At 43.9% G+C, this 24,484-nt stretch overlaps 81 non-coding genes across 81 annotated transcripts; all 81 read left to right on the top strand.

Annotated features, from left to right (window-relative positions):
• Window positions 1–322: 322 nt before the first annotated feature.
• On the top strand, window positions 323–394 carry TRNAE-UUC (transfer RNA glutamic acid (anticodon UUC)). Its single transcript has one exon. It is a non-coding gene; the product is annotated as a tRNA-Glu (tRNA).
• Window positions 395–472: 78 nt separating this feature from the next.
• On the top strand, window positions 473–544 carry TRNAE-UUC (transfer RNA glutamic acid (anticodon UUC)). Its single transcript has one exon. It is a non-coding gene; the product is annotated as a tRNA-Glu (tRNA).
• Window positions 545–623: 79 nt separating this feature from the next.
• On the top strand, window positions 624–695 carry TRNAE-UUC (transfer RNA glutamic acid (anticodon UUC)). Its single transcript has one exon. It is a non-coding gene; the product is annotated as a tRNA-Glu (tRNA).
• A 521-nt stretch (window positions 696–1,216) lies between these two features.
• TRNAE-CUC (transfer RNA glutamic acid (anticodon CUC)) lies at window positions 1,217–1,288 on the top strand. The gene has a single exon. It is a non-coding gene; the product is annotated as a tRNA-Glu (tRNA).
• Window positions 1,289–1,518: 230 nt separating this feature from the next.
• Window positions 1,519–1,590, top strand: TRNAE-UUC (transfer RNA glutamic acid (anticodon UUC)). Its single transcript has one exon. It is a non-coding gene; the product is annotated as a tRNA-Glu (tRNA).
• Window positions 1,591–2,088: 498 nt separating this feature from the next.
• Window positions 2,089–2,160, top strand: TRNAE-UUC (transfer RNA glutamic acid (anticodon UUC)). Its single transcript has one exon. It is a non-coding gene; the product is annotated as a tRNA-Glu (tRNA).
• Window positions 2,161–2,239: 79 nt separating this feature from the next.
• Window positions 2,240–2,311, top strand: TRNAE-UUC (transfer RNA glutamic acid (anticodon UUC)). The gene has a single exon. It is a non-coding gene; the product is annotated as a tRNA-Glu (tRNA).
• Window positions 2,312–2,390: 79 nt separating this feature from the next.
• TRNAE-UUC (transfer RNA glutamic acid (anticodon UUC)) lies at window positions 2,391–2,462 on the top strand. Its single transcript has one exon. It is a non-coding gene; the product is annotated as a tRNA-Glu (tRNA).
• A 380-nt stretch (window positions 2,463–2,842) lies between these two features.
• On the top strand, window positions 2,843–2,914 carry TRNAE-UUC (transfer RNA glutamic acid (anticodon UUC)). The gene has a single exon. It is a non-coding gene; the product is annotated as a tRNA-Glu (tRNA).
• Window positions 2,915–3,267: 353 nt separating this feature from the next.
• Window positions 3,268–3,339, top strand: TRNAE-UUC (transfer RNA glutamic acid (anticodon UUC)). The gene has a single exon. It is a non-coding gene; the product is annotated as a tRNA-Glu (tRNA).
• Window positions 3,340–3,418: 79 nt separating this feature from the next.
• TRNAE-UUC (transfer RNA glutamic acid (anticodon UUC)) lies at window positions 3,419–3,490 on the top strand. Its single transcript has one exon. It is a non-coding gene; the product is annotated as a tRNA-Glu (tRNA).
• Window positions 3,491–4,295: 805 nt separating this feature from the next.
• TRNAE-UUC (transfer RNA glutamic acid (anticodon UUC)) lies at window positions 4,296–4,367 on the top strand. Its single transcript has one exon. It is a non-coding gene; the product is annotated as a tRNA-Glu (tRNA).
• Window positions 4,368–4,446: 79 nt separating this feature from the next.
• On the top strand, window positions 4,447–4,518 carry TRNAE-UUC (transfer RNA glutamic acid (anticodon UUC)). Its single transcript has one exon. It is a non-coding gene; the product is annotated as a tRNA-Glu (tRNA).
• A 228-nt stretch (window positions 4,519–4,746) lies between these two features.
• Window positions 4,747–4,818, top strand: TRNAE-UUC (transfer RNA glutamic acid (anticodon UUC)). Its single transcript has one exon. It is a non-coding gene; the product is annotated as a tRNA-Glu (tRNA).
• Window positions 4,819–5,040: 222 nt separating this feature from the next.
• Window positions 5,041–5,112, top strand: TRNAE-CUC (transfer RNA glutamic acid (anticodon CUC)). The gene has a single exon. It is a non-coding gene; the product is annotated as a tRNA-Glu (tRNA).
• Window positions 5,113–5,191: 79 nt separating this feature from the next.
• Window positions 5,192–5,263, top strand: TRNAE-UUC (transfer RNA glutamic acid (anticodon UUC)). Its single transcript has one exon. It is a non-coding gene; the product is annotated as a tRNA-Glu (tRNA).
• Window positions 5,264–5,342: 79 nt separating this feature from the next.
• On the top strand, window positions 5,343–5,414 carry TRNAE-UUC (transfer RNA glutamic acid (anticodon UUC)). The gene has a single exon. It is a non-coding gene; the product is annotated as a tRNA-Glu (tRNA).
• Window positions 5,415–5,493: 79 nt separating this feature from the next.
• TRNAE-UUC (transfer RNA glutamic acid (anticodon UUC)) lies at window positions 5,494–5,565 on the top strand. The gene has a single exon. It is a non-coding gene; the product is annotated as a tRNA-Glu (tRNA).
• Window positions 5,566–5,937: 372 nt separating this feature from the next.
• Window positions 5,938–6,009, top strand: TRNAE-CUC (transfer RNA glutamic acid (anticodon CUC)). Its single transcript has one exon. It is a non-coding gene; the product is annotated as a tRNA-Glu (tRNA).
• A 79-nt stretch (window positions 6,010–6,088) lies between these two features.
• On the top strand, window positions 6,089–6,160 carry TRNAE-CUC (transfer RNA glutamic acid (anticodon CUC)). Its single transcript has one exon. It is a non-coding gene; the product is annotated as a tRNA-Glu (tRNA).
• A 79-nt stretch (window positions 6,161–6,239) lies between these two features.
• TRNAE-UUC (transfer RNA glutamic acid (anticodon UUC)) lies at window positions 6,240–6,311 on the top strand. Its single transcript has one exon. It is a non-coding gene; the product is annotated as a tRNA-Glu (tRNA).
• A 230-nt stretch (window positions 6,312–6,541) lies between these two features.
• TRNAE-UUC (transfer RNA glutamic acid (anticodon UUC)) lies at window positions 6,542–6,613 on the top strand. Its single transcript has one exon. It is a non-coding gene; the product is annotated as a tRNA-Glu (tRNA).
• A 353-nt stretch (window positions 6,614–6,966) lies between these two features.
• Window positions 6,967–7,038, top strand: TRNAE-UUC (transfer RNA glutamic acid (anticodon UUC)). Its single transcript has one exon. It is a non-coding gene; the product is annotated as a tRNA-Glu (tRNA).
• Window positions 7,039–7,117: 79 nt separating this feature from the next.
• Window positions 7,118–7,189, top strand: TRNAE-UUC (transfer RNA glutamic acid (anticodon UUC)). Its single transcript has one exon. It is a non-coding gene; the product is annotated as a tRNA-Glu (tRNA).
• Window positions 7,190–7,994: 805 nt separating this feature from the next.
• On the top strand, window positions 7,995–8,066 carry TRNAE-UUC (transfer RNA glutamic acid (anticodon UUC)). The gene has a single exon. It is a non-coding gene; the product is annotated as a tRNA-Glu (tRNA).
• Window positions 8,067–8,145: 79 nt separating this feature from the next.
• On the top strand, window positions 8,146–8,217 carry TRNAE-UUC (transfer RNA glutamic acid (anticodon UUC)). The gene has a single exon. It is a non-coding gene; the product is annotated as a tRNA-Glu (tRNA).
• Window positions 8,218–8,445: 228 nt separating this feature from the next.
• On the top strand, window positions 8,446–8,517 carry TRNAE-UUC (transfer RNA glutamic acid (anticodon UUC)). Its single transcript has one exon. It is a non-coding gene; the product is annotated as a tRNA-Glu (tRNA).
• Window positions 8,518–8,739: 222 nt separating this feature from the next.
• Window positions 8,740–8,811, top strand: TRNAE-CUC (transfer RNA glutamic acid (anticodon CUC)). Its single transcript has one exon. It is a non-coding gene; the product is annotated as a tRNA-Glu (tRNA).
• A 79-nt stretch (window positions 8,812–8,890) lies between these two features.
• Window positions 8,891–8,962, top strand: TRNAE-UUC (transfer RNA glutamic acid (anticodon UUC)). Its single transcript has one exon. It is a non-coding gene; the product is annotated as a tRNA-Glu (tRNA).
• Window positions 8,963–9,041: 79 nt separating this feature from the next.
• Window positions 9,042–9,113, top strand: TRNAE-UUC (transfer RNA glutamic acid (anticodon UUC)). Its single transcript has one exon. It is a non-coding gene; the product is annotated as a tRNA-Glu (tRNA).
• Window positions 9,114–9,192: 79 nt separating this feature from the next.
• TRNAE-UUC (transfer RNA glutamic acid (anticodon UUC)) lies at window positions 9,193–9,264 on the top strand. The gene has a single exon. It is a non-coding gene; the product is annotated as a tRNA-Glu (tRNA).
• Window positions 9,265–9,636: 372 nt separating this feature from the next.
• On the top strand, window positions 9,637–9,708 carry TRNAE-CUC (transfer RNA glutamic acid (anticodon CUC)). The gene has a single exon. It is a non-coding gene; the product is annotated as a tRNA-Glu (tRNA).
• Window positions 9,709–9,787: 79 nt separating this feature from the next.
• On the top strand, window positions 9,788–9,859 carry TRNAE-CUC (transfer RNA glutamic acid (anticodon CUC)). The gene has a single exon. It is a non-coding gene; the product is annotated as a tRNA-Glu (tRNA).
• A 79-nt stretch (window positions 9,860–9,938) lies between these two features.
• TRNAE-UUC (transfer RNA glutamic acid (anticodon UUC)) lies at window positions 9,939–10,010 on the top strand. Its single transcript has one exon. It is a non-coding gene; the product is annotated as a tRNA-Glu (tRNA).
• A 79-nt stretch (window positions 10,011–10,089) lies between these two features.
• TRNAE-UUC (transfer RNA glutamic acid (anticodon UUC)) lies at window positions 10,090–10,161 on the top strand. Its single transcript has one exon. It is a non-coding gene; the product is annotated as a tRNA-Glu (tRNA).
• Window positions 10,162–10,240: 79 nt separating this feature from the next.
• On the top strand, window positions 10,241–10,312 carry TRNAE-UUC (transfer RNA glutamic acid (anticodon UUC)). Its single transcript has one exon. It is a non-coding gene; the product is annotated as a tRNA-Glu (tRNA).
• A 502-nt stretch (window positions 10,313–10,814) lies between these two features.
• TRNAE-UUC (transfer RNA glutamic acid (anticodon UUC)) lies at window positions 10,815–10,886 on the top strand. The gene has a single exon. It is a non-coding gene; the product is annotated as a tRNA-Glu (tRNA).
• A 79-nt stretch (window positions 10,887–10,965) lies between these two features.
• TRNAE-UUC (transfer RNA glutamic acid (anticodon UUC)) lies at window positions 10,966–11,037 on the top strand. The gene has a single exon. It is a non-coding gene; the product is annotated as a tRNA-Glu (tRNA).
• A 79-nt stretch (window positions 11,038–11,116) lies between these two features.
• On the top strand, window positions 11,117–11,188 carry TRNAE-UUC (transfer RNA glutamic acid (anticodon UUC)). Its single transcript has one exon. It is a non-coding gene; the product is annotated as a tRNA-Glu (tRNA).
• A 79-nt stretch (window positions 11,189–11,267) lies between these two features.
• TRNAE-CUC (transfer RNA glutamic acid (anticodon CUC)) lies at window positions 11,268–11,339 on the top strand. The gene has a single exon. It is a non-coding gene; the product is annotated as a tRNA-Glu (tRNA).
• Window positions 11,340–11,417: 78 nt separating this feature from the next.
• On the top strand, window positions 11,418–11,489 carry TRNAE-CUC (transfer RNA glutamic acid (anticodon CUC)). Its single transcript has one exon. It is a non-coding gene; the product is annotated as a tRNA-Glu (tRNA).
• A 497-nt stretch (window positions 11,490–11,986) lies between these two features.
• TRNAE-UUC (transfer RNA glutamic acid (anticodon UUC)) lies at window positions 11,987–12,058 on the top strand. Its single transcript has one exon. It is a non-coding gene; the product is annotated as a tRNA-Glu (tRNA).
• Window positions 12,059–12,137: 79 nt separating this feature from the next.
• On the top strand, window positions 12,138–12,209 carry TRNAE-UUC (transfer RNA glutamic acid (anticodon UUC)). Its single transcript has one exon. It is a non-coding gene; the product is annotated as a tRNA-Glu (tRNA).
• Window positions 12,210–12,288: 79 nt separating this feature from the next.
• Window positions 12,289–12,360, top strand: TRNAE-CUC (transfer RNA glutamic acid (anticodon CUC)). Its single transcript has one exon. It is a non-coding gene; the product is annotated as a tRNA-Glu (tRNA).
• Window positions 12,361–12,438: 78 nt separating this feature from the next.
• On the top strand, window positions 12,439–12,510 carry TRNAE-CUC (transfer RNA glutamic acid (anticodon CUC)). Its single transcript has one exon. It is a non-coding gene; the product is annotated as a tRNA-Glu (tRNA).
• A 79-nt stretch (window positions 12,511–12,589) lies between these two features.
• Window positions 12,590–12,661, top strand: TRNAE-UUC (transfer RNA glutamic acid (anticodon UUC)). The gene has a single exon. It is a non-coding gene; the product is annotated as a tRNA-Glu (tRNA).
• Window positions 12,662–13,191: 530 nt separating this feature from the next.
• Window positions 13,192–13,263, top strand: TRNAE-UUC (transfer RNA glutamic acid (anticodon UUC)). The gene has a single exon. It is a non-coding gene; the product is annotated as a tRNA-Glu (tRNA).
• Window positions 13,264–13,616: 353 nt separating this feature from the next.
• On the top strand, window positions 13,617–13,688 carry TRNAE-UUC (transfer RNA glutamic acid (anticodon UUC)). Its single transcript has one exon. It is a non-coding gene; the product is annotated as a tRNA-Glu (tRNA).
• Window positions 13,689–13,915: 227 nt separating this feature from the next.
• Window positions 13,916–13,987, top strand: TRNAE-UUC (transfer RNA glutamic acid (anticodon UUC)). Its single transcript has one exon. It is a non-coding gene; the product is annotated as a tRNA-Glu (tRNA).
• A 380-nt stretch (window positions 13,988–14,367) lies between these two features.
• Window positions 14,368–14,439, top strand: TRNAE-UUC (transfer RNA glutamic acid (anticodon UUC)). Its single transcript has one exon. It is a non-coding gene; the product is annotated as a tRNA-Glu (tRNA).
• Window positions 14,440–14,792: 353 nt separating this feature from the next.
• Window positions 14,793–14,864, top strand: TRNAE-UUC (transfer RNA glutamic acid (anticodon UUC)). The gene has a single exon. It is a non-coding gene; the product is annotated as a tRNA-Glu (tRNA).
• Window positions 14,865–15,092: 228 nt separating this feature from the next.
• Window positions 15,093–15,164, top strand: TRNAE-UUC (transfer RNA glutamic acid (anticodon UUC)). The gene has a single exon. It is a non-coding gene; the product is annotated as a tRNA-Glu (tRNA).
• Window positions 15,165–15,385: 221 nt separating this feature from the next.
• On the top strand, window positions 15,386–15,457 carry TRNAE-CUC (transfer RNA glutamic acid (anticodon CUC)). The gene has a single exon. It is a non-coding gene; the product is annotated as a tRNA-Glu (tRNA).
• A 230-nt stretch (window positions 15,458–15,687) lies between these two features.
• TRNAE-UUC (transfer RNA glutamic acid (anticodon UUC)) lies at window positions 15,688–15,763 on the top strand. Its single transcript has one exon. It is a non-coding gene; the product is annotated as a tRNA-Glu (tRNA).
• Window positions 15,764–15,832: 69 nt separating this feature from the next.
• TRNAE-CUC (transfer RNA glutamic acid (anticodon CUC)) lies at window positions 15,833–15,904 on the top strand. Its single transcript has one exon. It is a non-coding gene; the product is annotated as a tRNA-Glu (tRNA).
• Window positions 15,905–16,128: 224 nt separating this feature from the next.
• TRNAE-CUC (transfer RNA glutamic acid (anticodon CUC)) lies at window positions 16,129–16,200 on the top strand. The gene has a single exon. It is a non-coding gene; the product is annotated as a tRNA-Glu (tRNA).
• A 79-nt stretch (window positions 16,201–16,279) lies between these two features.
• On the top strand, window positions 16,280–16,351 carry TRNAE-CUC (transfer RNA glutamic acid (anticodon CUC)). Its single transcript has one exon. It is a non-coding gene; the product is annotated as a tRNA-Glu (tRNA).
• An 800-nt stretch (window positions 16,352–17,151) lies between these two features.
• TRNAE-UUC (transfer RNA glutamic acid (anticodon UUC)) lies at window positions 17,152–17,223 on the top strand. Its single transcript has one exon. It is a non-coding gene; the product is annotated as a tRNA-Glu (tRNA).
• Window positions 17,224–17,302: 79 nt separating this feature from the next.
• On the top strand, window positions 17,303–17,374 carry TRNAE-UUC (transfer RNA glutamic acid (anticodon UUC)). Its single transcript has one exon. It is a non-coding gene; the product is annotated as a tRNA-Glu (tRNA).
• A 79-nt stretch (window positions 17,375–17,453) lies between these two features.
• On the top strand, window positions 17,454–17,525 carry TRNAE-UUC (transfer RNA glutamic acid (anticodon UUC)). The gene has a single exon. It is a non-coding gene; the product is annotated as a tRNA-Glu (tRNA).
• Window positions 17,526–17,603: 78 nt separating this feature from the next.
• TRNAE-UUC (transfer RNA glutamic acid (anticodon UUC)) lies at window positions 17,604–17,675 on the top strand. Its single transcript has one exon. It is a non-coding gene; the product is annotated as a tRNA-Glu (tRNA).
• A 227-nt stretch (window positions 17,676–17,902) lies between these two features.
• TRNAE-UUC (transfer RNA glutamic acid (anticodon UUC)) lies at window positions 17,903–17,974 on the top strand. The gene has a single exon. It is a non-coding gene; the product is annotated as a tRNA-Glu (tRNA).
• Window positions 17,975–18,354: 380 nt separating this feature from the next.
• TRNAE-UUC (transfer RNA glutamic acid (anticodon UUC)) lies at window positions 18,355–18,426 on the top strand. Its single transcript has one exon. It is a non-coding gene; the product is annotated as a tRNA-Glu (tRNA).
• A 353-nt stretch (window positions 18,427–18,779) lies between these two features.
• Window positions 18,780–18,851, top strand: TRNAE-UUC (transfer RNA glutamic acid (anticodon UUC)). The gene has a single exon. It is a non-coding gene; the product is annotated as a tRNA-Glu (tRNA).
• A 371-nt stretch (window positions 18,852–19,222) lies between these two features.
• On the top strand, window positions 19,223–19,294 carry TRNAE-CUC (transfer RNA glutamic acid (anticodon CUC)). Its single transcript has one exon. It is a non-coding gene; the product is annotated as a tRNA-Glu (tRNA).
• Window positions 19,295–19,524: 230 nt separating this feature from the next.
• Window positions 19,525–19,600, top strand: TRNAE-UUC (transfer RNA glutamic acid (anticodon UUC)). The gene has a single exon. It is a non-coding gene; the product is annotated as a tRNA-Glu (tRNA).
• Window positions 19,601–19,669: 69 nt separating this feature from the next.
• TRNAE-CUC (transfer RNA glutamic acid (anticodon CUC)) lies at window positions 19,670–19,741 on the top strand. The gene has a single exon. It is a non-coding gene; the product is annotated as a tRNA-Glu (tRNA).
• Window positions 19,742–19,965: 224 nt separating this feature from the next.
• TRNAE-CUC (transfer RNA glutamic acid (anticodon CUC)) lies at window positions 19,966–20,037 on the top strand. Its single transcript has one exon. It is a non-coding gene; the product is annotated as a tRNA-Glu (tRNA).
• A 79-nt stretch (window positions 20,038–20,116) lies between these two features.
• Window positions 20,117–20,188, top strand: TRNAE-CUC (transfer RNA glutamic acid (anticodon CUC)). Its single transcript has one exon. It is a non-coding gene; the product is annotated as a tRNA-Glu (tRNA).
• Window positions 20,189–21,139: 951 nt separating this feature from the next.
• TRNAE-UUC (transfer RNA glutamic acid (anticodon UUC)) lies at window positions 21,140–21,211 on the top strand. Its single transcript has one exon. It is a non-coding gene; the product is annotated as a tRNA-Glu (tRNA).
• Window positions 21,212–22,017: 806 nt separating this feature from the next.
• On the top strand, window positions 22,018–22,089 carry TRNAE-UUC (transfer RNA glutamic acid (anticodon UUC)). The gene has a single exon. It is a non-coding gene; the product is annotated as a tRNA-Glu (tRNA).
• A 79-nt stretch (window positions 22,090–22,168) lies between these two features.
• On the top strand, window positions 22,169–22,240 carry TRNAE-UUC (transfer RNA glutamic acid (anticodon UUC)). The gene has a single exon. It is a non-coding gene; the product is annotated as a tRNA-Glu (tRNA).
• Window positions 22,241–22,468: 228 nt separating this feature from the next.
• TRNAE-UUC (transfer RNA glutamic acid (anticodon UUC)) lies at window positions 22,469–22,540 on the top strand. Its single transcript has one exon. It is a non-coding gene; the product is annotated as a tRNA-Glu (tRNA).
• Window positions 22,541–22,762: 222 nt separating this feature from the next.
• Window positions 22,763–22,834, top strand: TRNAE-CUC (transfer RNA glutamic acid (anticodon CUC)). Its single transcript has one exon. It is a non-coding gene; the product is annotated as a tRNA-Glu (tRNA).
• A 79-nt stretch (window positions 22,835–22,913) lies between these two features.
• On the top strand, window positions 22,914–22,985 carry TRNAE-CUC (transfer RNA glutamic acid (anticodon CUC)). Its single transcript has one exon. It is a non-coding gene; the product is annotated as a tRNA-Glu (tRNA).
• Window positions 22,986–23,064: 79 nt separating this feature from the next.
• TRNAE-UUC (transfer RNA glutamic acid (anticodon UUC)) lies at window positions 23,065–23,136 on the top strand. Its single transcript has one exon. It is a non-coding gene; the product is annotated as a tRNA-Glu (tRNA).
• A 79-nt stretch (window positions 23,137–23,215) lies between these two features.
• Window positions 23,216–23,287, top strand: TRNAE-UUC (transfer RNA glutamic acid (anticodon UUC)). The gene has a single exon. It is a non-coding gene; the product is annotated as a tRNA-Glu (tRNA).
• Window positions 23,288–23,366: 79 nt separating this feature from the next.
• Window positions 23,367–23,438, top strand: TRNAE-UUC (transfer RNA glutamic acid (anticodon UUC)). Its single transcript has one exon. It is a non-coding gene; the product is annotated as a tRNA-Glu (tRNA).
• A 230-nt stretch (window positions 23,439–23,668) lies between these two features.
• Window positions 23,669–23,740, top strand: TRNAE-CUC (transfer RNA glutamic acid (anticodon CUC)). The gene has a single exon. It is a non-coding gene; the product is annotated as a tRNA-Glu (tRNA).
• A 78-nt stretch (window positions 23,741–23,818) lies between these two features.
• TRNAE-CUC (transfer RNA glutamic acid (anticodon CUC)) lies at window positions 23,819–23,890 on the top strand. The gene has a single exon. It is a non-coding gene; the product is annotated as a tRNA-Glu (tRNA).
• Window positions 23,891–24,387: 497 nt separating this feature from the next.
• On the top strand, window positions 24,388–24,459 carry TRNAE-CUC (transfer RNA glutamic acid (anticodon CUC)). Its single transcript has one exon. It is a non-coding gene; the product is annotated as a tRNA-Glu (tRNA).
• Window positions 24,460–24,484: the final 25 nt, after the last annotated feature.

Below are 24,484 nucleotides of genomic sequence, written 5' to 3'. Positions count from 1 at the left end.
TTTAGGGTTTGTTCAACCAGTCCGATATGGTCTAGTGGCTAGGATATCTGGCTCTCACCCAGAAGGCGAGAGTACGATTCCCGGTATCGAAGCGAGTGCTTTTGTACCGCTTTTCAAGAATAGACTTAAGGATATAGGTTTATGAATAGAATTAAGTCTTGGTTAAGCAAGTCCGATATGGTCTTGTGGCTAGGATACGTGGCTTTCACCCATAATACCCGGGTTCGATTCCCAGTATCGGACCGAGTGCTTTTGTACCGCTTTTGAAGAATGAACTTAAAGACACATTTATAGGAATAATATCTAGGGATGTTCCAACCAGTCAGATATGGTCTAGTGGCTAGGATATCTGGCTTTCACCCAGAAGGCCCGGGTTCGATTCCCGGTATCGGAGCGAGTGCTTTGTACCGCTTTTGAAGAATGAATTTAAAGACACATTTGTTGGAATAATATTTAGGGTTGTTCCAACCAGTCCGATATGGTCTAGTGGCTAGGATATCTGGCTTTCACCCAGAAGGCCCGGGTTCGATTCCCGGTATCGGAGCGAGTGCTTTTGTACCGCTTTTGAAGAATGGATTTAAAGACACATTTATAGGAATAATATTTAGGGTTGTTCCAACCAGTCCGATATGGTCTAGTGGCTAGGATATCTGGCTTTCACCCAGAAGGCCCGGGTTCGATTCCCGGTATCGGAGCGAGTGCTTTGTACCGCTTTTGAAGAATAGACTTAAAGACATATTTATAGGAAAAATATTTAGGGTTTGTCCAACCAGTCCGATATAGTCTAGTGGCTTGGATACCTTGCTCTCACGCAAAAGCACGGGTTCGATTCCCGGTATCGGAGACAGTGCGATTGCACAAGTTTTAAAGAATAAACTTAAAGACACATTTATAGGAATAATATTTAGGGTTGTTCCAACCAGTCCGATATGGTCTAGTGGCTAGGATATCTGGTTTCACCCAGAAGGCCCGGGTTCGATACCCGGTATCGGAGGCTGTGCTTTGCACAGCTTTTGAAGAATAAACTTAAAGACACATTTATAGGAATAATATTTAGGGTTGTTCCAACCAGTCCGATATGGTCTAGTGGCTAGGATACCCTGCTCTTACCCAAAAGCACGGGTTCGATTCCCGGTATCGTAGCGAGTGATTTGTACCGCTTTTGAAGAATAGACTTAAGGATATAGGTTTATGAATAGAATAAAGACTTAGCAAGTCCGATATGGTCTAGTGGCTAGGATATCTGGCTCTCACCCAGAAGGCCCGGGTTCGATTCCCGGTATCGGAGCGAGTGCTTTTGTACCGCATTTCAAGAATAAACTTAAGGATATAGGTTTATTAATAGAATTAAGTCTTGGTTAAGCAAGTCCGATATGGTCTTGTGGCTAGGATACGTGGCTTTCACCCATAATACCCGGGTTCGATTCCCAGTATCGGACCGAGTGCTTTTGTACCGCTTTTGAAGAATGAACTTAAAGAAACATTTATAGGAATAATATCTAGGAATGTTCCAACTAGTCAGATATGGTCTAGTGGCTAGGATATCTGGCTTTCACCCAGAAGGCCCGGGTTCGATTCCCGGTATCGGAGCGAGTGCTTTGTACCGCTTTTGAAGAATGAATTTAAAGACACATTTATTGGAATAATATTTAGGGTTGTTCCAACCATTCCGATATGGTCTAGTGGCTAGGATATCTGGCTTTCACCCAGAAGGCCCGGGTTCTATACCTGGTATCGGGGTGAGTGCTTTTGTACAGCTTTTCAAGAATAGAATTAAGACTTGGTTGAGCAAGTACGATATGGTCTAGTGGCTAGGATACCCTGCTCTCACCCAAAAGCACGGGTTCGATTCCCTGTATCGTAGCGAGTGATTTGTACCGCTTTTGAAGAATAGACTCAAGGATATAGGTTTATGAATAGAATTAAGACTTAGCAAGTCCGATATGGTCTATTGGCTGGGATATCTGGCTTTCACCCAGAAGGCCCGGGTTCGATTCCCGGTATCGGAGCGAGTGCTTTTGTACCGCTTTTGAAGAATGAATTTTAAGACACATTTATAGGAATAATATTTAGGGTTGTTCCAACCAGTCCGATATGGTCTAGAGGCTAGGATATCTGGCTTTCACCCAGAAGGCCCGGGTTCGATTCCCGGTGTCGGAGCGAGTGCTTTTGTACCGCATTTCAAGAATAAACTTAAGGATATAGGTTTATGAACAGAATTAAGAGTTGGTTAAGCAAGTCCGATATGGTCTAGTGCTAAGGATATCTGGCTTTCACCCAGAAGGCCCGGGTTCGATTCCCGGTATCGGAGCGAGTGCTTTTGTACCGCTTTTGAAGAATGAATTTAAAGACACATTTATAGGAATAATATTTAGGGTTCTTCCAACCAGTCCGATATGGTCTAGTGGCTAGGATATCTGGCTTTCACCCAGAAGGCCCGGGTTCGATTCCCGGTATCGGAGCGAGTGCTTTGTACCGCTTTTGAAGAATAAACTTAAAGACACATTTATAGGAATAATATTTAGGGTTTGTTCAACCAGTCCGATATGGTCTAGTGGCTAGGATATCTGGCTCTCACCCAGAAGGCGAGAGTACGATTCCCGGTATCGAAGCGAGTGCTTTTGTACCGCTTTTCAAGAATAGACTTAAGGATATAGGTTTATGAATAGAATTAAGTCTTGGTTAAGCAAGTCCGATATGGTCTTGTGGCTAGGATACGTGGCTTTCACCCATAATACCCGGGTTCGATTCCCAGTATCGGACCGAGTTTTTTTGTACCGCTTTTGAAGAATGAACTTAAAGAAACATTTATAGGAATAATATCTAGGGATGTTCCAACCAGTCAGATATGGTCTAGTGGCTAGGATATCTGGCTTTCACCCAGAAGGCCCGGGTTCGATTCCCGGTATCGGAGCGAGTGCTTTGTACCGCTTTTGAAGAATGAATTTAAAGACACATTTATTGGAATAATATTTAGGGTTGTTCCAACCATTCCGATATGGTCTAGTGGCTAGGATATCTGGCTCTCACCCAGAAGGCACGGGTTCGATTCCAAGTATCGGGACGAGTGCTTTTGTACCGCTTTTCAAGAATAAAATTAAGACTTGGTTGAGCAAGAATGATATGGTCTTGTGGCTAGGATACCTGACTTTCACCCAGAAGGCCCGGGTTCGATTCCCGGTATCGGAGCGAGTGCTTTGTACCGCTTTTGAAGAATGAATTTAAAGACACATTTATTGGAATAATATTTAGGGTTGTTCCAACCAGTCCGATATGGTCTAGTGGCTAGGATATCTGGCTTTCACCCAGAAGGCCCGGGTTCGATTCCCGGTATCGGAGCGAGTGCTTTTGTACCGCTTTTGAAGAATGGATTTAAAGACACATTTATAGGAATAATATTTAGGGTTGTTCCAACCAGTCCGATATGGTCTAGTGGCTAGGATATCTGGCTTTCACCCAGAAGGCCCGGGTTCGATTCCCGGTATCGGAGCGAGTGCTTTGTACCGCTTTTGAAGAATAAACTTAAAGACACATTTATAGGAATAATATTTAGGGTTTGTTCAACCAGTCCGATATGGTCTAGTGGCTAGGATATCTGGCTCTCACCCAGAAGGCGAGAGTACGATTCCCGGTATCGAAGCGAGTGCTTTTGTACCGCTTTTCAAGAATAGACTTAAGGATATAGGTTTATGAATAGAATTAAGTCTTGGTTAAGCAAGTCCGATATGGTCTTGTGGCTAGGATACGTGGCTTTCACCCATAATACCCGGGTTCGATTCCCAGTATCGGACCGAGTTCTTTTGTACCGCTTTTGAAGAATGAACTTAAAGAAACATTTATAGGAATAATATCTAGGGATGTTCCAACCAGTCAGATATGGTCTAGTGGCTAGGATATCTGGCTTTCACCCAGAAGGCTCGGGTTCGATTCCCGGTATCGGAGCGAGTGCTTTGTACCGCTTTTGAAGAATGAATTTAAAGACACATTTATTGGAATAATATTTAGGGTTGTTCCAACCATTCCGATATGGTCTAGTGGCTAGGATATCTGGCTCTCACCCAGAAGGCACGGGTTCGATTCCAAGTATCGGGACGAGTGCTTTTGTACCGCTTTTCAAGAATAAAATTAAGACTTGGTTGAGCAAGAACGATATGGTCTTGTGGCTAGGATACCTGACTTTCACCCAGAAGGCCCGGGTTCGATTCCCGGTATCGGAGCGAGTACTTTGTACCGCTTTTGAAGAATGAATTTAAAGACACATTTATTGGAATAATATTTAGGGTTGTTCCAACCAGTCCGATATGGTCTAGTGCCTAGGATATCTGGCTTTCACCCAGAAGGCCCGGGTTCGATTCCCGGTATCGGAGCGAGTGCTTTTGTACCGCTTTTGAAGAATGGATTTAAAGACACATTTATAGGAATAATATTTAGGGTTGTTCCAACCAGTCCGATATGGTCTAGTGGCTAGGATATCTGGCTTTCACCCAGAAGGCCCGGGTTCGATTCCCGGTATCGGAGCGAGTGCTTTGTACCGCTTTTGAAGAATAGACTTAAAGACACATTTATAGGAAAAATATTTAGGGTTTGTCCAACCAGTCCGATATAGTCTAGTGGCTTGGATACCTTGCTCTCACGCAAAAGCACGGGTTCGATTCCCGGTATCGGAGACAGTGCGATTGCACAAGTTTTAAAGAATAAACTTAAAGACACATTTATAGGAATAATATTTAGGGTTGTTCCAACCAGTCCGATATGGTCTAGTGGCTAGGATATCTGGCTTTCACCCAGAAGGCCCGGGTTCGATACCCGGTATCGGAGGCTGTGCTTTGCACAGCTTTTGAAGAATAAACTTAAAGACACATTTATAGGAATAATATTTAGGGTTGTTCCAACCAGTCCGATATGGTCTAGTGGCTAGGATACCCTGCTCTTACCCAAAAGCACGGGTTCGATTCCCTGTATCGTAGCGAGTGATTTGTACCGCTTTTGAAGAATAGACTTAAGGATATAGGTTTATGAATAGAATAAAGACTTGGCAAGTCCGATATGGTCTAGTGGCTAGGATATCTGGTTCTCACCCAGAAGGTCCGGGTTCGATTCCCGGTATCGGAGCCAGTGCTTTTGTACCGCATTTCAAGAATAAACTTAAGGATATAGGTTTATGAATTGAATTAAGAGTTGCTTAAGCAAGTCCGATATGGTCTAGTGGCAAGGATATCTGGCTTTCACCCAGAAGGCCCGGGTTCGATTCCCGGTATCGGAGCGAGTGCTTTTGTACCGCTTTTGAAGAATGAATTTAAAGACACATTTATAGGAATAATATTTAGGGTTGTTCCAACCAGTCCGATATGGTCTAGTGGCTAGGATATCTGGCTTTCACCCAGAAGGCCCGGGTTCGATTCCCGGTATCGGAGCGAGTGCTTTTGTACCGCTTTTGAAGAATGGATTTAAAGACACATTTATAGGAATAATATTTAGGGTTGTTCCAACCAGTCCGATATGGTCTAGTGGCTAGGATATCTGGCTTTCACCCAGAAGGCCCGGGTTCGATTCCCGGTATCGGAGCGAGTGCTTTGTACCGCTTTTAAAGAATAAACTTAAAGACACATTTATAGGAATAATATTTAGGGTTGTTCCAACCAGTCCGATATGGTCTAGTGGCTAGGATATCTGGCTTTAACCCAGAAGGCCCGGGTTCGATACCCGGTATCGGAGGCTGTGCTTTGCACAGCTTTTGAAGAATAAACTTAAAGACACATTTATAGGAATAATATTTAGGGTTGTTCCAACCAGTCCGATATGGTCTAGTGGCTAGGATACCCTGCTCTTACCCAAAAGCACGGGTTCGATTCCCGGTATCGTAGCGAGTGATTTGTACCGCTTTTGAAGAATAGACTTAAGGATATAGGTTTATGAATAGAATAAAGACTTAGCAAGTCCGATATGGTCTAGTGGCTAGGATATCTGGCTCTCACCCAGAAGGGCCGGGTTCGATTCCCGGTATCGGAGCGAGTGCTTTTGTACCGCATTTCAAGAATAAACTTAAGGATATAGGTTTATGAATAGAATTAAGAGTTGGTTAAGCAAGTCCGATATGGTCTAGTGGCTAGGATATCTGGCTCTCACCCAGAAGGTCCGGGTTCGATTCCCGGTATCGGAGCCAGTGCTTTTGTACCGCATTTCAAGAATAAACTTAAGGATATAGGTTTATGAATTGAATTAAGAGTTGCTTAAGCAAGTCCGATATGGTCTAATGGCAAGGATATCTGGCTTTCACCCAGAAGGCCCGGGTTCGATTCCCGGTATCGGAGCGAGTGCTTTTGTACCGCTTTTGAAGAATGAATTTAAAGACACATTTATAGGAATAATATTTAGGGTTGTTCCAACCAGTCCGATATGGTCTTGTGGCTAGGATACGTGGCTTTCACCCATAATACCCGGGTTCGATTCCCAGTATCGGACCGAGTTTTTTTGTACCGCTTTTGAAGAATGAACTTAAAGAAACATTTATAGGAATAATATCTAGGGATGTTCCAACCAGTCAGATATGGTCTAGTGGCTAGGATATCTGGCTTTCACCCAGAAGGCCCGGGTTCGATTCCCGGTATCGGAGCGAGTGCTTTGTACCGCTTTTGAAGAATGAATTTAAAGACACATTTATTGGAATAATATTTAGGGTTGTTCCAACCATTCCGATATGGTCTAGTGGCTAGGATATCTGGCTCTCACCCAGAAGGCACGGGTTCGATTCCAAGTATCGGGACGAGTGCTTTTGTACCGCTTTTCAAGAATAAAATTAAGACTTGGTTGAGCAAGAACGATATGGTCTTGTGGCTAGGATACCTGACTTTCACCCAGAAGGCCCGGGTTCGATTCCCGGTATCGGAGCGAGTGCTTTGTACCGCTTTTGAAGAATGAATTTAAAGACACATTTATTGGAATAATATTTAGGGTTGTTCCAACCAGTCCGATATGGTCTAGTGGCTAGGATATCTGGCTTTCACCCAGAAGGCCCGGGTTCGATTCCCGGTATCGGAGCGAGTGCTTTTGTACCGCTTTTGAAGAATGGATTTAAAGACACATTTATAGGAATAATATTTAGGGTTGTTCCAACCAGTCCGATATGGTCTAGTGGCTAGGATATCTGGCTTTCACCCAGAAGGCCCGGGTTCGATTCCCGGTATCGGAGCGAGTGCTTTGTACCGCTTTTGAAGAATAAACTTAAAGACACATTTATAGGAATAATATTTAGGGTTTGTTCAACCAGTCCGATATGGTCTAGTGGCTAGGATATCTGGCTCTCACCCAGAAGGCGAGAGTACGATTCCCGGTATCGAAGCGAGTGCTTTTGTACCGCTTTTCAAGAATAGACTTAAGGATATAGGTTTATGAATAGAATTAAGTCTTGGTTAAGCAAGTCCGATATGGTCTTGTGGCTAGGATACGTGGCTTTCACCCATAATACCCGGGTTCGATTCCCAGTATCGGACCGAGTTCTTTTGTACCGCTTTTGAAGAATGAACTTAAAGAAACATTTATAGGAATAATATCTAGGGATGTTCCAACCAGTCAGATATGGTCTAGTGGCTAGGATATCTGGCTTTCACCCAGAAGGCTCGGGTTCGATTCCCGGTATCGGAGCGAGTGCTTTGTACCGCTTTTGAAGAATGAATTTAAAGACACATTTATTGGAATAATATTTAGGGTTGTTCCAACCATTCCGATATGGTCTAGTGGCTAGGATATCTGGCTCTCACCCAGAAGGCACGGGTTCGATTCCAAGTATCGGGACGAGTGCTTTTGTACCGCTTTTCAAGAATAAAATTAAGACTTGGTTGAGCAAGAACGATATGGTCTTGTGGCTAGGATACCTGACTTTCACCCAGAAGGCCCGGGTTCGATTCCCGGTATCGGAGCGAGTACTTTGTACCGCTTTTGAAGAATGAATTTAAAGACACATTTATTGGAATAATATTTAGGGTTGTTCCAACCAGTCCGATATGGTCTAGTGCCTAGGATATCTGGCTTTCACCCAGAAGGCCCGGGTTCGATTCCCGGTATCGGAGCGAGTGCTTTTGTACCGCTTTTGAAGAATGGATTTAAAGACACATTTATAGGAATAATATTTAGGGTTGTTCCAACCAGTCCGATATGGTCTAGTGGCTAGGATATCTGGCTTTCACCCAGAAGGCCCGGGTTCGATTCCCGGTATCGGAGCGAGTGCTTTGTACCGCTTTTGAAGAATAGACTTAAAGACACATTTATAGGAAAAATATTTAGGGTTTGTCCAACCAGTCCGATATAGTCTAGTGGCTTGGATACCTTGCTCTCACGCAAAAGCACGGGTTCGATTCCCGGTATCGGAGACAGTGCGATTGCACAAGTTTTAAAGAATAAACTTAAAGACACATTTATAGGAATAATATTTAGGGTTGTTCCAACCAGTCCGATATGGTCTAGTGGCTAGGATATCTGGCTTTCACCCAGAAGGCCCGGGTTCGATACCCGGTATCGGAGGCTGTGCTTTGCACAGCTTTTGAAGAATAAACTTAAAGACACATTTATAGGAATAATATTTAGGGTTGTTCCAACCAGTCCGATATGGTCTAGTGGCTAGGATACCCTGCTCTTACCCAAAAGCACGGGTTCGATTCCCTGTATCGTAGCGAGTGATTTGTACCGCTTTTGAAGAATAGACTTAAGGATATAGGTTTATGAATAGAATAAAGACTTGGCAAGTCCGATATGGTCTAGTGGCTAGGATATCTGGTTCTCACCCAGAAGGTCCGGGTTCGATTCCCGGTATCGGAGCCAGTGCTTTTGTACCGCATTTCAAGAATAAACTTAAGGATATAGGTTTATGAATTGAATTAAGAGTTGCTTAAGCAAGTCCGATATGGTCTAGTGGCAAGGATATCTGGCTTTCACCCAGAAGGCCCGGGTTCGATTCCCGGTATCGGAGCGAGTGCTTTTGTACCGCTTTTGAAGAATGAATTTAAAGACACATTTATAGGAATAATATTTAGGGTTGTTCCAACCAGTCCGATATGGTCTAGTGGCTAGGATATCTGGCTTTCACCCAGAAGGCCCGGGTTCGATTCCCGGTATCGGAGCGAGTGCTTTTGTACCGCTTTTGAAGAATGGATTTAAAGACACATTTATAGGAATAATATTTAGGGTTGTTCCAACCAGTCCGATATGGTCTAGTGGCTAGGATATCTGGCTTTCACCCAGAAGGCCCGGGTTCGATTCCCGGTATCGGAGCGAGTGCTTTGTACCGCTTTTAAAGAATAAACTTAAAGACACATTTATAGGAATAATATTTAGGGTTGTTCCAACCAGTCCGATATGGTCTAGTGGCTAGGATATCTGGCTTTAACCCAGAAGGCCCGGGTTCGATACCCGGTATCGGAGGCTGTGCTTTGCACAGCTTTTGAAGAATAAACTTAAAGACACATTTATAGGAATAATATTTAGGGTTGTTCCAACCAGTCCGATATGGTCTAGTGGCTAGGATACCCTGCTCTTACCCAAAAGCACGGGTTCGATTCCCGGTATCGTAGCGAGTGATTTGTACCGCTTTTGAAGAATAGACTTAAGGATATAGGTTTATGAATAGAATAAAGACTTAGCAAGTCCGATATGGTCTAGTGGCTAGGATATCTGGCTCTCACCCAGAAGGGCCGGGTTCGATTCCCGGTATCGGAGCGAGTGCTTTTGTACCGCATTTCAAGAATAAACTTAAGGATATAGGTTTATGAATAGAATTAAGAGTTGGTTAAGCAAGTCCGATATGGTCTAGTGGCTAGGATATCTGGCTCTCACCCAGAAGGTCCGGGTTCGATTCCCGGTATCGGAGCCAGTGCTTTTGTACCGCATTTCAAGAATAAACTTAAGGATATAGGTTTATGAATTGAATTAAGAGTTGCTTAAGCAAGTCCGATATGGTCTAATGGCAAGGATATCTGGCTTTCACCCAGAAGGCCCGGGTTCGATTCCCGGTATCGGAGCGAGTGCTTTTGTACCTTTTTTGAAGAATGAATTTAAAGACACATTTATAGGAATAATATTTAGGGTTGTTCCAACCAGTCCGATATGGTCTAGTGGCTAGGATATCTGGCTTTCACCCAGAAGGCCCGGGTTCGATTCCCGGTATCGGAGCGAGTGCTTTTGTACCGCTTTTGAAGAATGGATTTAAAGACACATTTATAGGAATAATATTTAGGGTTGTTCCAACCAGTCCGATATGGTCTAGTGGCTAGGATATCTGGCTTTCACCCAGAAGGCCCGGGTTCGATTCCCGGTATCGGAGCGAGTGCTTTGTACCGCTTTTGAAGAATAAACTTAAAGACACATTTATAGGAAAAATATTTAGGGTTTGTCCAACCAGTCCGATATAGTCTAGTGGCTAGGATACCTTGCTCTCACCCAAAAGCACGGGATCGATTCCCGGTATCGGAGACAGTGCGTTTGCACAAGTTTCAAAGAATAAACGTAAAGACACATTTATAGGAATAATATTTAGGGTTGTTCCAACCAGTCCGATATGGTCTAGTGGCTAGGATATCTGGCTTTCACCCAGAAGGCCCGGGTTCTATACCTGGTATCGGGGTGAGTGCTTTTGTACAGCTTTTCAAGAATAGAATTAAGACTTGGTTGAGCAAGTACGATATGGTCTAGTGGCTAGGATACCCTGCTCTCACCCAAAAGCACGGGTTCGATTCCCGGTATCGTAGCGAGTGATTTGTACCGCTTTTGAAGAATGAATTTTAAGACACAATTATAGGAATAATATTTAGGGTTGTTCCAACCAGTCCGATATGGTCTAGTGGCTAGGATATCTGGCTTTCACCCAGAAGGCCCGGGTTCGATTCCCGGTGTCGGAGCGAGTGCTTTTGTACCGCTTTTGAAGAATGAATTTTAAGACACAATTATAGGAATAATATTTAGGGTTGTTCCAACCAGTCCGATATGGTCTAGTGGCTAGGATATCTGGCTTTCACCCAGAAGGCCCGGGTTCGATTCCCGGTGTCGGAGCGAGTGCTTTTGTACCGCATTTCAAGAATAAACTTAAGGATATAGGTTTATGAACAGAATTAAGAGTTGGTTAAACCAGTCCGATTTGGTCTAGTGGCTAGGATATCTGGCTTTCACCCAGAAGGCCCGGGTTCGATTCCCGGTATCGGAGCGAGTGCTTTTGTACCGCATTTCAAGAATAAACTTAAGGATATAGGTTTATGAACAGAATTAAGAGTTGATTAAGCAAGTCCGATATGGTCTAGTGGCTAGGATATCTGGCTCTCACCCAGAAGGCCTGGGTTCGATTCCCGGTATCGGAGCGAGTGCTTTTGTACCGCATTTCAAGAATAGACTTAAGGATGTAGGTTATGAATAGAATTAAGAGTTGGTTAAGCAAGTCCGATATGGTCTAGTGGCTAGGATATCTGGCTCTCACCCAGAAGCCCCGGGTTCGATTCCCGGTATCGGAGCGAGTGCTTTGTACCGCTTTTGAAGAATAAACTTAAAGACACATTTATAGGAATAATATTTTGGGTTTGCTCAACCATTCCGATATGGTCTAGTGGCTAGGATAACTTGCTCTCACCCAAAAGCACGGGTTTGATTCCCGGTATCGGAGACAGTGCGTTTGCACAAGTTTTAAAGAATAAACTTAAAGACACATTTATAGGAATAATATTTAGGGTTGTTCCAACCAGTCCGATATGGTCTAGTGGCTAGGATATCTGGCTTTCACCCAGAAGGCCCGGGTTCGAGACCCGGTATCGGGGTGAGTGCTTTTGTACAGCTTTTCAAGAATAGAATTAAGACTTGGTTGAGCAAGTACGATATGGTCTAGTGGCTTGGATACCCTGCTCTCACCCAAAAGCACGGGTTCGATTCCCGGTATCGTAGCGAGTGATTTGTACCGCTTTTGAAGAATAGACTCAAGGATATAGGTTTATGAATAGAATTAAGACATAGCAAGTCCGATATGGTCTAGTGGCAAGGATATCTGGCTTTCACCCAGAAGGCCCGGGTTCGATTCCCGGTATCGGAGCGAGTGCTTTTGTACCGCTTTTGAAGAATGAATTTAAAGACACATTTATAGGAATAATATTTAGGGTTGTTACAACCAGTCCGATATGGTCTAGTGGCTAGGATATCTGGCTTTCACCCAGAAGGCCCGGGTTCGATTCCCGGTATCGGAGCGAGTGCTTTTGTACCGCATTTCAAGAATAAACTTAAGGATATAGGTTTATGAACAGAATTAAGAGTTGGTTATGCAAGTCCGATATGGTCTAGTGGCTAGGATATCTGGCTCTCACCCAGAAGTCCCGGGTTCGATTCCCGGTATCGGAGCGAGTGCTTTTGTACCGCATTTCAAGAATAGACTTAAGGATGTAGGTTATGAATAGAATTAAGAGTTGGTTAAGCAAGTCCGATATGGTCTAGTGGCTAGGATATCTGGCTCTCACCCAGAAGGCCCGGGTTCGATTCCCGGTATCGGAGCGAGTGCTTTTGTACCGCATTTCAAGAATAAACTTAAGGATATAGGTTTATGAATTGAATTAAGAGTTGGTCAAGAAAGTCCGATATGGTCTAGTGGTAAGGATATCTGGCTTTCACCCAGAAGGCCCGGGTTCGATTCCCGGTATCGGAGCGAGTGCTTTTGTACCGCTTTTGAAGAATGAATTTAAAGACACATTTATAGGAATAATATTTAGGGTTCTTCCAACCAGTCCGATATGGTCTAGTGGCTAGGATATCTGGCTTTCACCCAGAAGGCCCGGGTTCGATTTCTGGTATCGGAGCGAGTGCTTTGTACCGCTTTTGAAGAATGAATTTAAAGACACATTTATTGGAATAATATTTAGGGTTGTTCAACCAGTCCGATATGGTCTAGTGGCTAGGATATCTGGCTCTCACCCAGAAGGCGAGAGTACGATTCCTGGTATCGAAGCGAGTGCTTTTTTACCGCTTTTCAAGAATAGACTTAAGGATATAGGTTTATGAATAGAATTAAGTCTTGGTTAAGCAAGTCCGATATGGTCTTGTGGCTAGGATACTGGGCTTTCACCCATAATACCCGGGTTCGATTCCCAGTATCGGACCGAGTGCTTTTGTACCGCTTTTGAAGAATGAACTTAAAGACACATTTATAGGAATAATATCTAGGGATGTTCCAACCAGTCCGATATGGTCTAGTGGCTAGGATATCTGGCTTTCACCCAGAAGGCCCGGGTTCGATTCCCGGTATCGGAGCGAGTGCTTTGTACCGCTTTTGAAGAATGAATTTAAAGACACATTTATTGGAATAATATTTAGGGTTGTTCCAACCATTCCGATATGGTCTAGTGGCTAGGATATCTGGCTCTCACCCAGAAGGCCCGGGTTCGATTCCAAGTATCGGGACGAGTGCTTTTGTACCGCTTTTCAAAAATAAAATTAAGACTTGGTTGAGCAAGAACGATATGGTCTTGTGGCTAGGATACCTGACTTTCACCCAGAAGGCCCGGGTTCGATTCCCGGTATCGGAGCGAGTGCTTTGTACCGCTTTTGAAGAATGAATTTAAAGACACATTTATTGGAATAATATTTAGGGTTGTTCCAACCAGTCCGATATGGTCTAGTGGCTAGGATATCTGGCTTTCACCCAGAAGGCCCGGGTTCGATTCCCGGTATCGGAGCGAGTGCTTTGTATCGCTTTTGAAGAATAAACTTAAAGACACATTTATAGGAAAAATATTTAGGGTTTGTCCAACCAGTCCGATATAGTCTAGTGGCTAGGATACCTTGCTCTCACGCAAAAGCACGGGTTCGATTCCCGGTATCGGAGCGAGTGCTTTGTACCGCTTTTGAAGAATAAACTTAAAGACACATTTATAGGAAAAATATTTAGGGTTTGTCCAACCAGTCCGATATAGTCTAGTGGCTAGGATATCTGGCTTTCACCCAGAAGGCCCGGGTTCGATTCCCGGTATCGGAGCGAGTGCTTTGTACCGCTTTTGAAGAATAAACTTAAAGACACATTTATAGGAATAATATTTAGGGTTTGTTCAACCAGTCCGATATGGTCTAGTGGCTAGGATATCTGGCTCTCACCCAGAAGGCGAGAGTACGATTCCCGGTATCGAAGCGAGTGCTTTTGTACCGCTTTTCAAGAATAGACTTAAGGATATAGGTTTATGAATAGAATTAAGTCTTGGTTAAGCAAGTCCGATATGGTCTTGTGGCTAGGATACTGGGCTTTCACCCATAATACCCGGGTTCGATTCCCAGTATCGGACCGAGTGCTTTTGTACCGCTTTTGAAGAATGAACTTAAAGACACATTTATAGGAATAATATCTAGGGATGTTCCAACCAGTCCGATATGGTCTAGTGGCTAGGATATCTGGCTTTCACCCAGAAGGCCCGGGTTCGATTCCCGGTATCGGAGCGAGTGCTTTGTACCGCTTTTGAAGAATGAATTTAAAGACACATTTATTGGAATAATATTTAGGGTTGTTCCAACCATTCCGATATGGTCTAGTGGCTAGGATATCTGGCTCTCACCCAGAAGGCCCGGGTTCGATTCCAAGTATCGGGACGAGTGCTTTTGTACCGCTTTTCAAAAATAAAATTAAGACTTGGTTGAGCAAGAACGATATGGTCTTGTGGCTAGGATACCTGACTTTCACCCAGAAGGCCCGGGTTCGATTCCCGGTATCGGAGCGAGTGCTTTGTACCGCTTTTGAAGAATGAATTTAAAGACACATTTATTGGAATAATATTTAGGGTTGTTCCAACCAGTCCGATATGGTCTAGTGGCTAGGATATCTGGCTTTCACCCAGAAGGCCCGGGTTCGATTCCCGGTATCGGAGCGAGTGCTTTGTATCGCTTTTGAAGAATAAACTTAAAGACACATTTATAGGAAAAATATTTAGGGTTTGTCCAACCAGTCCGATATAGTCTAGTGGCTAGGATACCTTGCTCTCACGCAAAAGCACGGGTTCGATTCCCGGTATCGGAGACAGTGCGATTGCACAAGTTTTAAAGAATAAACTTAAAGACACATTTATAGGAATAATATTTAGGGTTGTTCCAACCAGTCCGATATGGTCTAGTGGCTAGGATATCTGGCTTTCACCCAGGAGGCCCGGGTTCGATACCCGGTATCGGAGGCTGTGCTTTGCACAGCTTTTGAAGAATAAACTTAAAGACACATTTATAGGAATAATATTTACGGTTGTTCCAACCAGTCCGATATGGTCTAGTGGCTAGGATACCCTGCTCTTACCCAAAAGCACGGGTTCGATTCCCGGTATCGTAGCGAGTGATTTGTACCGCTTTTGAAGAATAGACTTAAGGATATAGGTTTATGAATAGAAAAAGACTTAGCAAGTCCGATATGGTCTAGTGGCTAGGATATCTGGCTCTCACCCAGAAGGCCCGGGTTCGATTCCCGGTATCGGAGCGAGGGCTTTTGTAAAGCATTTCAAGAATAAACTTAAGGATATAGGTTTATGAATAGAATTAAGACTCGGTTAGGCAAATCCGATATGGTCTATTGGGTAGGATACCTGGCTTTCATCCAGAAGGCCCGGGTTCGATTCCCGGTATCGGAGCGAGTGCTTTTGTACCGCTTTTGAAGAATGAATTTAAAGACACATTTATAGGAATAATATTTAGGGTTGTTCCAACCAGTCCGATATGGTCTAGTGGCTAGGATATCTGGCTTTCACCCAGAAGGCCCGGGTTCGATTCCCGGTATCGTAGCGAATGATTTGTACCGCTTTTGAAGAATAGACTTAAGGATATAGGTTTATGAATATAATTAAGACTTAGCAAGTCCAATATGGTCTAGTGGCTAGGATATCTGGCTCTCACCCAGAAGGCCCGGGTTCGATTCCCGGTATCGGAGCGAGTGCTTTTGTACCGCTTTCGAAGAATGAATTTAAAGACACATTTATAGGAATAATATTTAGGGTTGTTCCAACCAGTCCGCTTTGGTCTAGTGGCTAGGATATCTGGCTTTCACCCAGAAGGCCCGGGTTCGATTCCCGGTATCGTAGCGAGTGATTTGTACCGCTTTTGAAGAATAGACTTAAGGATATAGGTTTATGAATAGAATTAAGACTAAGCAAGTCCGATATGGTCTAGTGGCTAGGATATCTGGCTCTCACCCAGAAGGCCCGGGTTCGATTCCCGGTATCGGAGCGAGTGCTTTTGTACCGCATTTCAAGAATAAACTTAAGGATATAGGTTTATGAATAGAATTAAGAGTTGGTTAAGCAAGTCCGATATGGTCTAGTGGCTAGGATATCTGGCTCTCACCCAGAAGGCCCGGGTTCGATTCCCGGTATCGGAGCGAGTGCTTTTGTACCGCTTTTCAAGAATAAACTTAAGGATATAGGTTTATGAATAGAATTAAGTCTTGGTTAAGCAAGTCCGATATGGTCTTGTGGCTAGGATACGTGGCTTTCACCCATAATACCCGGGTTCGATTCCCAGTATCGGACCGAGTGCTTTTGTACCGCTTTTGAAGATTGAACTTAAAGAAACATTTATAGGAATAATATCTAGGGATGTTCCAACCAGTCAGATATGGTCAAGTGGCTAGGATATCTGGCTTTCACCCAGAAGGCCCGGGTTCGATTCCCGGTATCGGAGCGAGTGCTTTGTACCGCTTTTGAAGAATGAATTTAAAGACACATTTATTGGAATAATATTTAGGGTTGTTCCAACCATTCCGATATGGTCTAGTGGCTAGGATATCTGGCTTTCACCCAGAAGGCCCGGGTTCTATACCTGGTATCGGGGTGAGTGCTTTTGTACAGCTTTTCAAGAATAGAATTAAGACTTGGTTGAGCAAGTACGATATGGTCTAGTGGCTAGGATACCCTGCTCTCACCCAAAAGCACGGGTTCGATTCCCTGTATCGTAGCGAGTGATTTGTACCGCTTTTGAAGAATAGACTCAAGGATATAGGTTTATGAATAGAATTAAGACTTAGCAAGTCCGATATGGTCTATTGGCTGGGATATCTGGCTTTCACCCAGAAGGCCCGGGTTCGATTCCCGGTATCGGAGCGAGTGCTTTTGTACCGCTTTTGAAGAATGAATTTTAAGACACATTTATAGGAATAATATTTAGGGTTGTTCCAACCAGTCCGATATGGTCTAGAGGCTAGGATATCTGGCTTTCACCCAGAAGGCCCGGGTTCGATTCCCGGTGTCGGAGCGAGTGCTTTTGTACCGCATTTCAAGAATAAACTTAAGGATATAGGTTTATGAACAGAATTAAGAGTTGGTTAAGCAAGTCCGATATGGTCTAGTGCTAAGGATATCTGGCTTTCACCCAGAAGGCCCGGGTTCGATTCCCGGTATCGGAGCGAGTGCTTTTGTACCGCTTTTGAAGAATGAATTTAAAGACACATTTATAGGAATAATATTTAGGGTTCTTCCAACCAGTCCGATATGGTCTAGTGGCTAGGATATCTGGCTTTCACCCAGAAGGCCCGGGTTCGATTCCCGGTATCGGAGCGAGTGCTTTGTACCGCTTTTGAAGAATGAATTTAAAGACACATTTATTGGAATAATATTTAGGGTTGTTCCAACCAGTCCGATATGGTCTAGTGGCTAGGATATCTGGCTTTCACCCAGAAGGCCCGGGTTCGATTCCCGGTATCGGAGCGAGTGCTTTGTATCGCTTTTGAAGAATAAACTTAAAGACACATTTATAGGAAAAATATTTAGGGTTTGTCCAACCAGTCCGATATAGTCTAGTGGCTAGGATACCTTGCTCTCACGCAAAAGCACGGGTTCGATTCCCGGTATCGGAGCGAGTGCTTTGTACCGCTTTTGAAGAATAAACTTAAAGACACATTTATAGGAAAAATATTTAGGGTTTGTCCAACCAGTCCGATATAGTCTAGTGGCTAGGATATCTGGCTTTCACCCAGAAGGCCCGGGTTCGATTCCCGGTATCGGAGCGAGTGCTTTGTACCGCTTTTGAAGAATAAACTTAAAGACACATTTATAGGAATAATATTTAGGGTTTGTTCAACCAGTCCGATATGGTCTAGTGGCTAGGATATCTGGCTCTCACCCAGAAGGCGAGAGTACGATTCCCGGTATCGAAGCGAGTGCTTTTGTACCGCTTTTCAAGAATAGACTTAAGGATATAGGTTTATGAATAGAATTAAGTCTTGGTTAAGCAAGTCCGATATGGTCTTGTGGCTAGGATACTGGGCTTTCACCCATAATACCCGGGTTCGATTCCCAGTATCGGACCGAGTGCTTTTGTACCGCTTTTGAAGAATGAACTTAAAGACACATTTATAGGAATAATATCTAGGGATGTTCCAACCAGTCCGATATGGTCTAGTGGCTAGGATATCTGGCTTTCACCCAGAAGGCCCGGGTTCGATTCCCGGTATCGGAGCGAGTGCTTTGTACCGCTTTTGAAGAATGAATTTAAAGACACATTTATTGGAATAATATTTAGGGTTGTACTAACCATTCCGATATGGTCTAGTGGCTAGGATATCTGGCTCTCACCCAGAAGGCCCGGGTTCGATTCCAAGTATCGGGACGAGTGCTTTTGTACCGCTTTTCAAAAATAAAATTAAGACTTGGTTGAGCAAGAACGATATGGTCTTGTGGCTAGGATACCTGACTTTCACCCAGAAGGCCCGGGTTCGATTCCCGGTATCGGAGCGAGTGCTTTGTACCGCTTTTGAAGAATGAATTTAAAGACACATTTATTGGAATAATATTTAGGGTTGTTCCAACCAGTCCGATATGGTCTAGTGGCTAGGATATCTGGCTTTCACCCAGAAGGCCCGGGTTCGATTCCCGGTATCGGAGCGAGTGCTTTGTATCGCTTTTGAAGAATAAACTTAAAGACACATTTATAGGAAAAATATTTAGGGTTTGTCCAACCAGTCCGATATAGTCTAGTGGCTAGGATACCTTGCTCTCACGCAAAAGCACGGGTTCGATTCCCGGTATCGGAGACAGTGCGATTGCACAAGTTTTAAAGAATAAACTTAAAGACACATTTATAGGAATAATATTTACGGTTGTTCCAACCAGTCCGATATGGTCTAGTGGCTAGGATACCCTGCTCTTACCCAAAAGCACGGGTTCGATTCCCGGTATCGTAGCGAGTGATTTGTACCGCTTTTGAAGAATAGACTTAAGGATATAGGTTTATGAATAGAAAAAGACTTAGCAAGTCCGATATGGTCTAGTGGCTAGGATATCTGGCTCTCACCCAGAAGGCCCGGGTTCGATTCCCGGTATCGGAGCGAGGGCTTTTGTAAAGCATTTCAAGAATAAACTTAAGGATATAGGTTTATGAATAGAATTAAGACTCGGTTAGGCAAATCCGATATGGTCTATTGGGTAGGATACCTGGCTTTCATCCAGAAGGCCCGGGTTCGATTCCCGGTATCGGAGCGAGTGCTTTTGTACCGCTTTTGAAGAATGAATTTAAAGACACATTTATAGGAATAATATTTAGGGTTGTTCCAACCAGTCCGATATGGTCTAGTGGCTAGGATATCTGGCTTTCACCCAGAAGGCCCGGGTTCGATTCCCGGTATCGTAGCGAATGATTTGTACCGCTTTTGAAGAATAGACTTAAGGATATAGGTTTATGAATATAATTAAGACTTAGCAAGTCCAATATGGTCTAGTGGCTAGGATATCTGGCTCTCACCCAGAAGGCCCGGGTTCGATTCCCGGTATCGGAGCGAGTGCTTTTGTACCGCTTTCGAAGAATGAATTTAAAGACACATTTATAGGAATAATATTTAGGGTTGTTCCAACCAGTCCGCTTTGGTCTAGTGGCTAGGATATCTGGCTTTCACCCAGAAGGCCCGGGTTCGATTCCCGGTATCGTAGCGAGTTATTTGTACCGCTTTTGAAGAATAGACTTAAGGATATAGGTTTATGAATAGAATTAAGACTAAGCAAGTCCGATATGGTCTAGTGGCTAGGATATCTGGCTCTCACCCAGAAGGCCCGGGTTCGATTCCCGGTATCGGAGCGAGTGCTTTTGTACCGCATTTCAAGAATAAACTTAAGGATATAGGTTTATGAATAGAATTAAGAGTTGGTTAAGCAAGTCCGATATGGTCTAGTGGCTAGGATATCTGGCTCTCACCCAGAAGGCCCGGGTTCGATTCCCGGTATCGGAGCGAGTGCTTTTGTACCGCTTTTCAAGAATAAACTTAAGGATATAGGTTTATGAATAGAATTAAGTCTTGGTTAAGCAAGTCCGATATGGTCTTGTGGCTAGGATACGTGGCTTTCACCCATAATACCCGGGTTCGATTCCCAGTATCGGACCGAGTGCTTTTGTACCGCTTTTGAAGATTGAACTTAAAGAAACATTTATAGGAATAATATCTAGGGATGTTCCAACCAGTCAGATATGGTCAAGTGGCTAGGATATCTGGCTTTCACCCAGAAGGCCCGGGTTCGATTCCCGGTATCGGAGCGAGTGCTTTGTACCGCTTTTGAAGAATGAATTTAAAGACACATTTATTGGAATAATATTTAGGGTTGTTCCAACCATTCCGATATGGTCTAGTGGCTAGGATATCTGGCTTTCACCCAGAAGGCCCGGGTTCTATACCTGGTATCGGGGTGAGTGCTTTTGTACAGCTTTTCAAGAATAGAATTAAGACTTGGTTGAGCAAGTACGATATGGTCTAGTGGCTAGGATACCCTGCTCTCACCCAAAAGCACGGGTTCGATTCCCTGTATCGTAGCGAGTGATTTGTACCGCTTTTGAAGAATAGACTCAAGGATATAGGTTTATGAATAGAATTAAGACTTAGCAAGTCCGATATGGTCTATTGGCTGGGATATCTGGCTTTCACCCAGAAGGCCCGGGTTCGATTCCCGGTATCGGAGCGAGTGCTTTTGTACCGCTTTTGAAGAATGAATTTTAAGACACATTTATAGGAATAATATTTAGGGTTGTTCCAACCAGTCCGATATGGTCTAGAGGCTGGGATATCTGGCTTTCACCCAGAAGGCCCGGGTTCGATTCCCGGTGTCGGAGCGAGTGCTTTTGTACCGCATTTCAAGAATAAACTTAAGGATATAGGTTTATGAACAGAATTAAGAGTTGGTTAAGCAAGTCCGATATGGTCTAGTGCTAAGGATATCTGGCTTTCACCCAGAAGGCCCGGGTTCGATTCCCGGTATCGGAGCGAGTGCTTTTGTACCGCTTTTGAAGAATGAATTTAAAGACACATTTATAGGAATAATATTTAGGGTTCTTCCAACCAGTCCGATATGGTCTAGTGGCTAGGATATCTGGCTCTCACCCAGAAGGCGAGAGTACGATTCCCGGTATCGAAGCGAGTGCTTTTGTACCGCTTTTCAAGAATAGACTTAAGGATATAGGTTTATGAATAGAATTAAGTCTTGGTTAAGCAAGTCCGATATGGTCTTGTGGCTAGGATACGTGGCTTTCACCCATAATACCCGGGTTCGATTCCCAGTATCGGACCGAGTTCTTTTGTACCGCTTTTGAAGAATGAACTTAAAGAAACATTTATAGGAATAATATCTAGGGTTGTTCCAACCAGTCAGATATGGTCTAGTGGCTAGGATATCTGGCTTTCACCCAGAAGGCCCGTGTTCGATTCCCGGTATCGGAGCGAGTGCTTTGTACCGCTTTTGAAGAATGAATTTAAAGACACATTTATTGGAATAATATTTAGGGTTGTTCGAACCATTCCGATATGGTCTAGTGGCTAGGATATCTGGCTCTCACCCAGAAGGCCCGGGTTCGATTCCAAGTATCGGGACGAGTGCTTTTGTACCTCTTTTCAAGAATAAAATTAAGACTTGGTTGAGCAAGAACGATATGGTCTTGTGGCTAGGATACCTGACTTTCACCCAGAAGGCCCGGGTTCGATTCCCGGTATCGGAGCGAGTGCTTTGTACCGCTTTTGAAGAATGAATTTAAAGACACATTTATTGGAATAATATTTAGGGTTGTTCCAACCAGTCCGATATGGTCTAGTGGCTAGGATATCTGGCTTTCACCCAGAAGGCCCGGGTTCGATTCCCGGTATCGGAGCGAGTGCTTTTGTACCGCTTTTGAAGAATGGATTTAAAGACACATTTATAGGAATAATATTTAGGGTTGTTCCAACCAGTCCGATATGGTCTAGTGGCTAGGATATCTGGCTTTCACCCAGAAGGCCCGGGTTCGATTCCCGGTATCGGAGCGAGTGCTTTGTACCGCTTTTGAAGAATAGACTTAAAGACACATTTATAGGAAAAATATTTAGGGTTTGTCCAACCAGTCCGATATAGTCTAGTGGCTTGGATACCTTGCTCTCACGCAAAAGCACGGGTTCGATTCCCGGTATCGGAGACAGTGCGATTGCACAAGTTTTAAAGAATAAACTTAAAGACACATTTATAGGAATAATATTTAGGGTTGTTCCAACCAGTCCGATATGGTCTAGTGGCTAGGATATCTGGCTTTCACCCAGAAGGCCCGGGTTCGATACCCGGTATCGGAGGCTGTGCTTTGCACAGCTTTTGAAGAATAAACTTAAAGACACATTTATAGGAATAATATTTAGGGTTGTTCCAACCAGTCCGATATGGTCTAGTGGCTAGGATACCCTGCTCTTACCCAAAAGCACGGAATCGATTCCCGGTATCGTAGCGAGTGATTTGTACCGCTTTTGAAGAATAGACTTAAGGATATAGGTTTATGAATAGAATAAAGACTTAGCAAGTCCGATATGGTCTAGTGGCTAGGATATCTGGCTCTCACCCAGAAGGCCCGGGTTCGATTCCCGGTATCGGAGCGAGTGCTTTTGTACCGCATTTCAAGAATAAACTTAAGGATATAGGTTTATGAATAGAATTAAGAGTTGGTTAAGCAAGTCCGATATGGTCTAGTGGCTAGGATATCTGGCTCTCACCCAGAAGGCCCGGGTTCGATTCCCGGTATCGGAGCCAGTGCTTTTGTACCGCATTTCAAGAATAAACTTAAGGATATAGGTTTATGAATTGAATTAAGAGTTGGTTAAGCAAGTCCGATATGGTCTAGTGGCAAGGATATCTGGCTTTCACCCAGAAGGCCCGGGTTCGATTCCCGGTATCGGAGCGAGTGCTTTTGTACCGCTTTTGAAGAATGAATTTAAAGACACATTTATAGGAATAATATTTAGGGTTGTTCCAACCAGTCCGATATGGTCTAGTGGCTAGGATATCTGGCTTTCACCCAGAAGGCCCGGGTTCGATTCCCGGTATCGGAGCGAGTGCTTTTGTACCGCTTTTGAAGAATGAATTTAAAGACACATTTATAGGAATAATATTTAGGGTTGTTCCAACCAGTCCGATATGGTCTAGTGGCTAGGATATCTGGCTTTCACCCAGAAGGCCCGGGTTCGATTCCCGGTGTCGGAGCGAGTGCTTTTGTACCGCATTTCAAGAATAAACTTAAGGATATAGGTTTATGAACAGAATTAAGAGTTGGTTAAACCAGTCCGATTTGGTCTAGTGGCTAGGATATCTGGCTTTCACCCAGAAGGCCCGGGTTCGATTCCCGGTGTCGGAGCGAGTGCTTTTGTACCGCATTTCAAGAATAAACTTAAGGATATAGGTTTATGAACAGAATTAAGAGTTGATTAAGCAAGTCCGATATGGTCTAGTGGCTAGGATATCTGGCTCTCACCCAGAAGGCCTGGGTTCGATTCCCGGTATCGGAGCGAGTGCTTTTGTACCGCATTTCAAGAATAGACTTAAGGATGTAGGTTATGAATAGAATTAAGAGTTGGTTAAGCAAGTCCGATATGGTCTAGTGGCTAGGATATCTGGCTCTCACCCAGAAGGCCCGGGTTCGATTCCCGGTATCGGAGCGAGTGCTTTGTACCGCTTTTGAAGAATAAACTTAAAGACACATTTATAGGAATAATATTTTGGGTTTGCTCAACCATTCCGATATGGTCTAGTGGCTAGGATAACTTGCTCTCACCCAAAAGCACGGGTTTGATTCCCGGTATCGGAGACAGTGCGTTTGCACAAGTTTTAAAGAATAAACTTAAAGACACATTTATAGGAATAATATTTAGGGTTGTTCCAACCAGTCCGATATGGTCTAGTGGCTAGGATATCTGGCTTTCACCCAGAAGGCCCGGGTTCGATACCCGGTATCGGGGTGAGTGCTTTTGTACAGCTTTTCAAGAATAGAATTAAGACTTGGTTGAGCAAGTACGATATGGTCTAGTGGCTTGGATACCCTGCTCTCACCCAAAAGCACGGGTTCGATTCCCGGTATCGTAGCGAGTGATTTGTACCGCTTTTGAAGAATAGACTCAAGGATATAGGTTTATGAATAGAATTAAGACATAGCAAGTCCGATATGGTCTAGTGGCTAGGATATCTGGCTCTCACCCAGAAGGCCCGGGTTCGATTCCCGGTATCGGAGCGAGTGCTTTTGTACCGCTTTTGAA

The sequence above is a fragment of the Phalangium opilio genome, unplaced genomic scaffold (genome assembly GCF_054372755.1).
Source record: "Phalangium opilio isolate 3A_F unplaced genomic scaffold, DU_Popi_V2 ptg000088l_1, whole genome shotgun sequence".
NCBI lineage: Eukaryota > Metazoa > Arthropoda > Arachnida > Opiliones > Phalangiidae > Phalangium > Phalangium opilio.
Note: the sequence above shows the minus strand (reverse complement) of the source record. Positions and strands in the feature narration are given on the sequence as shown.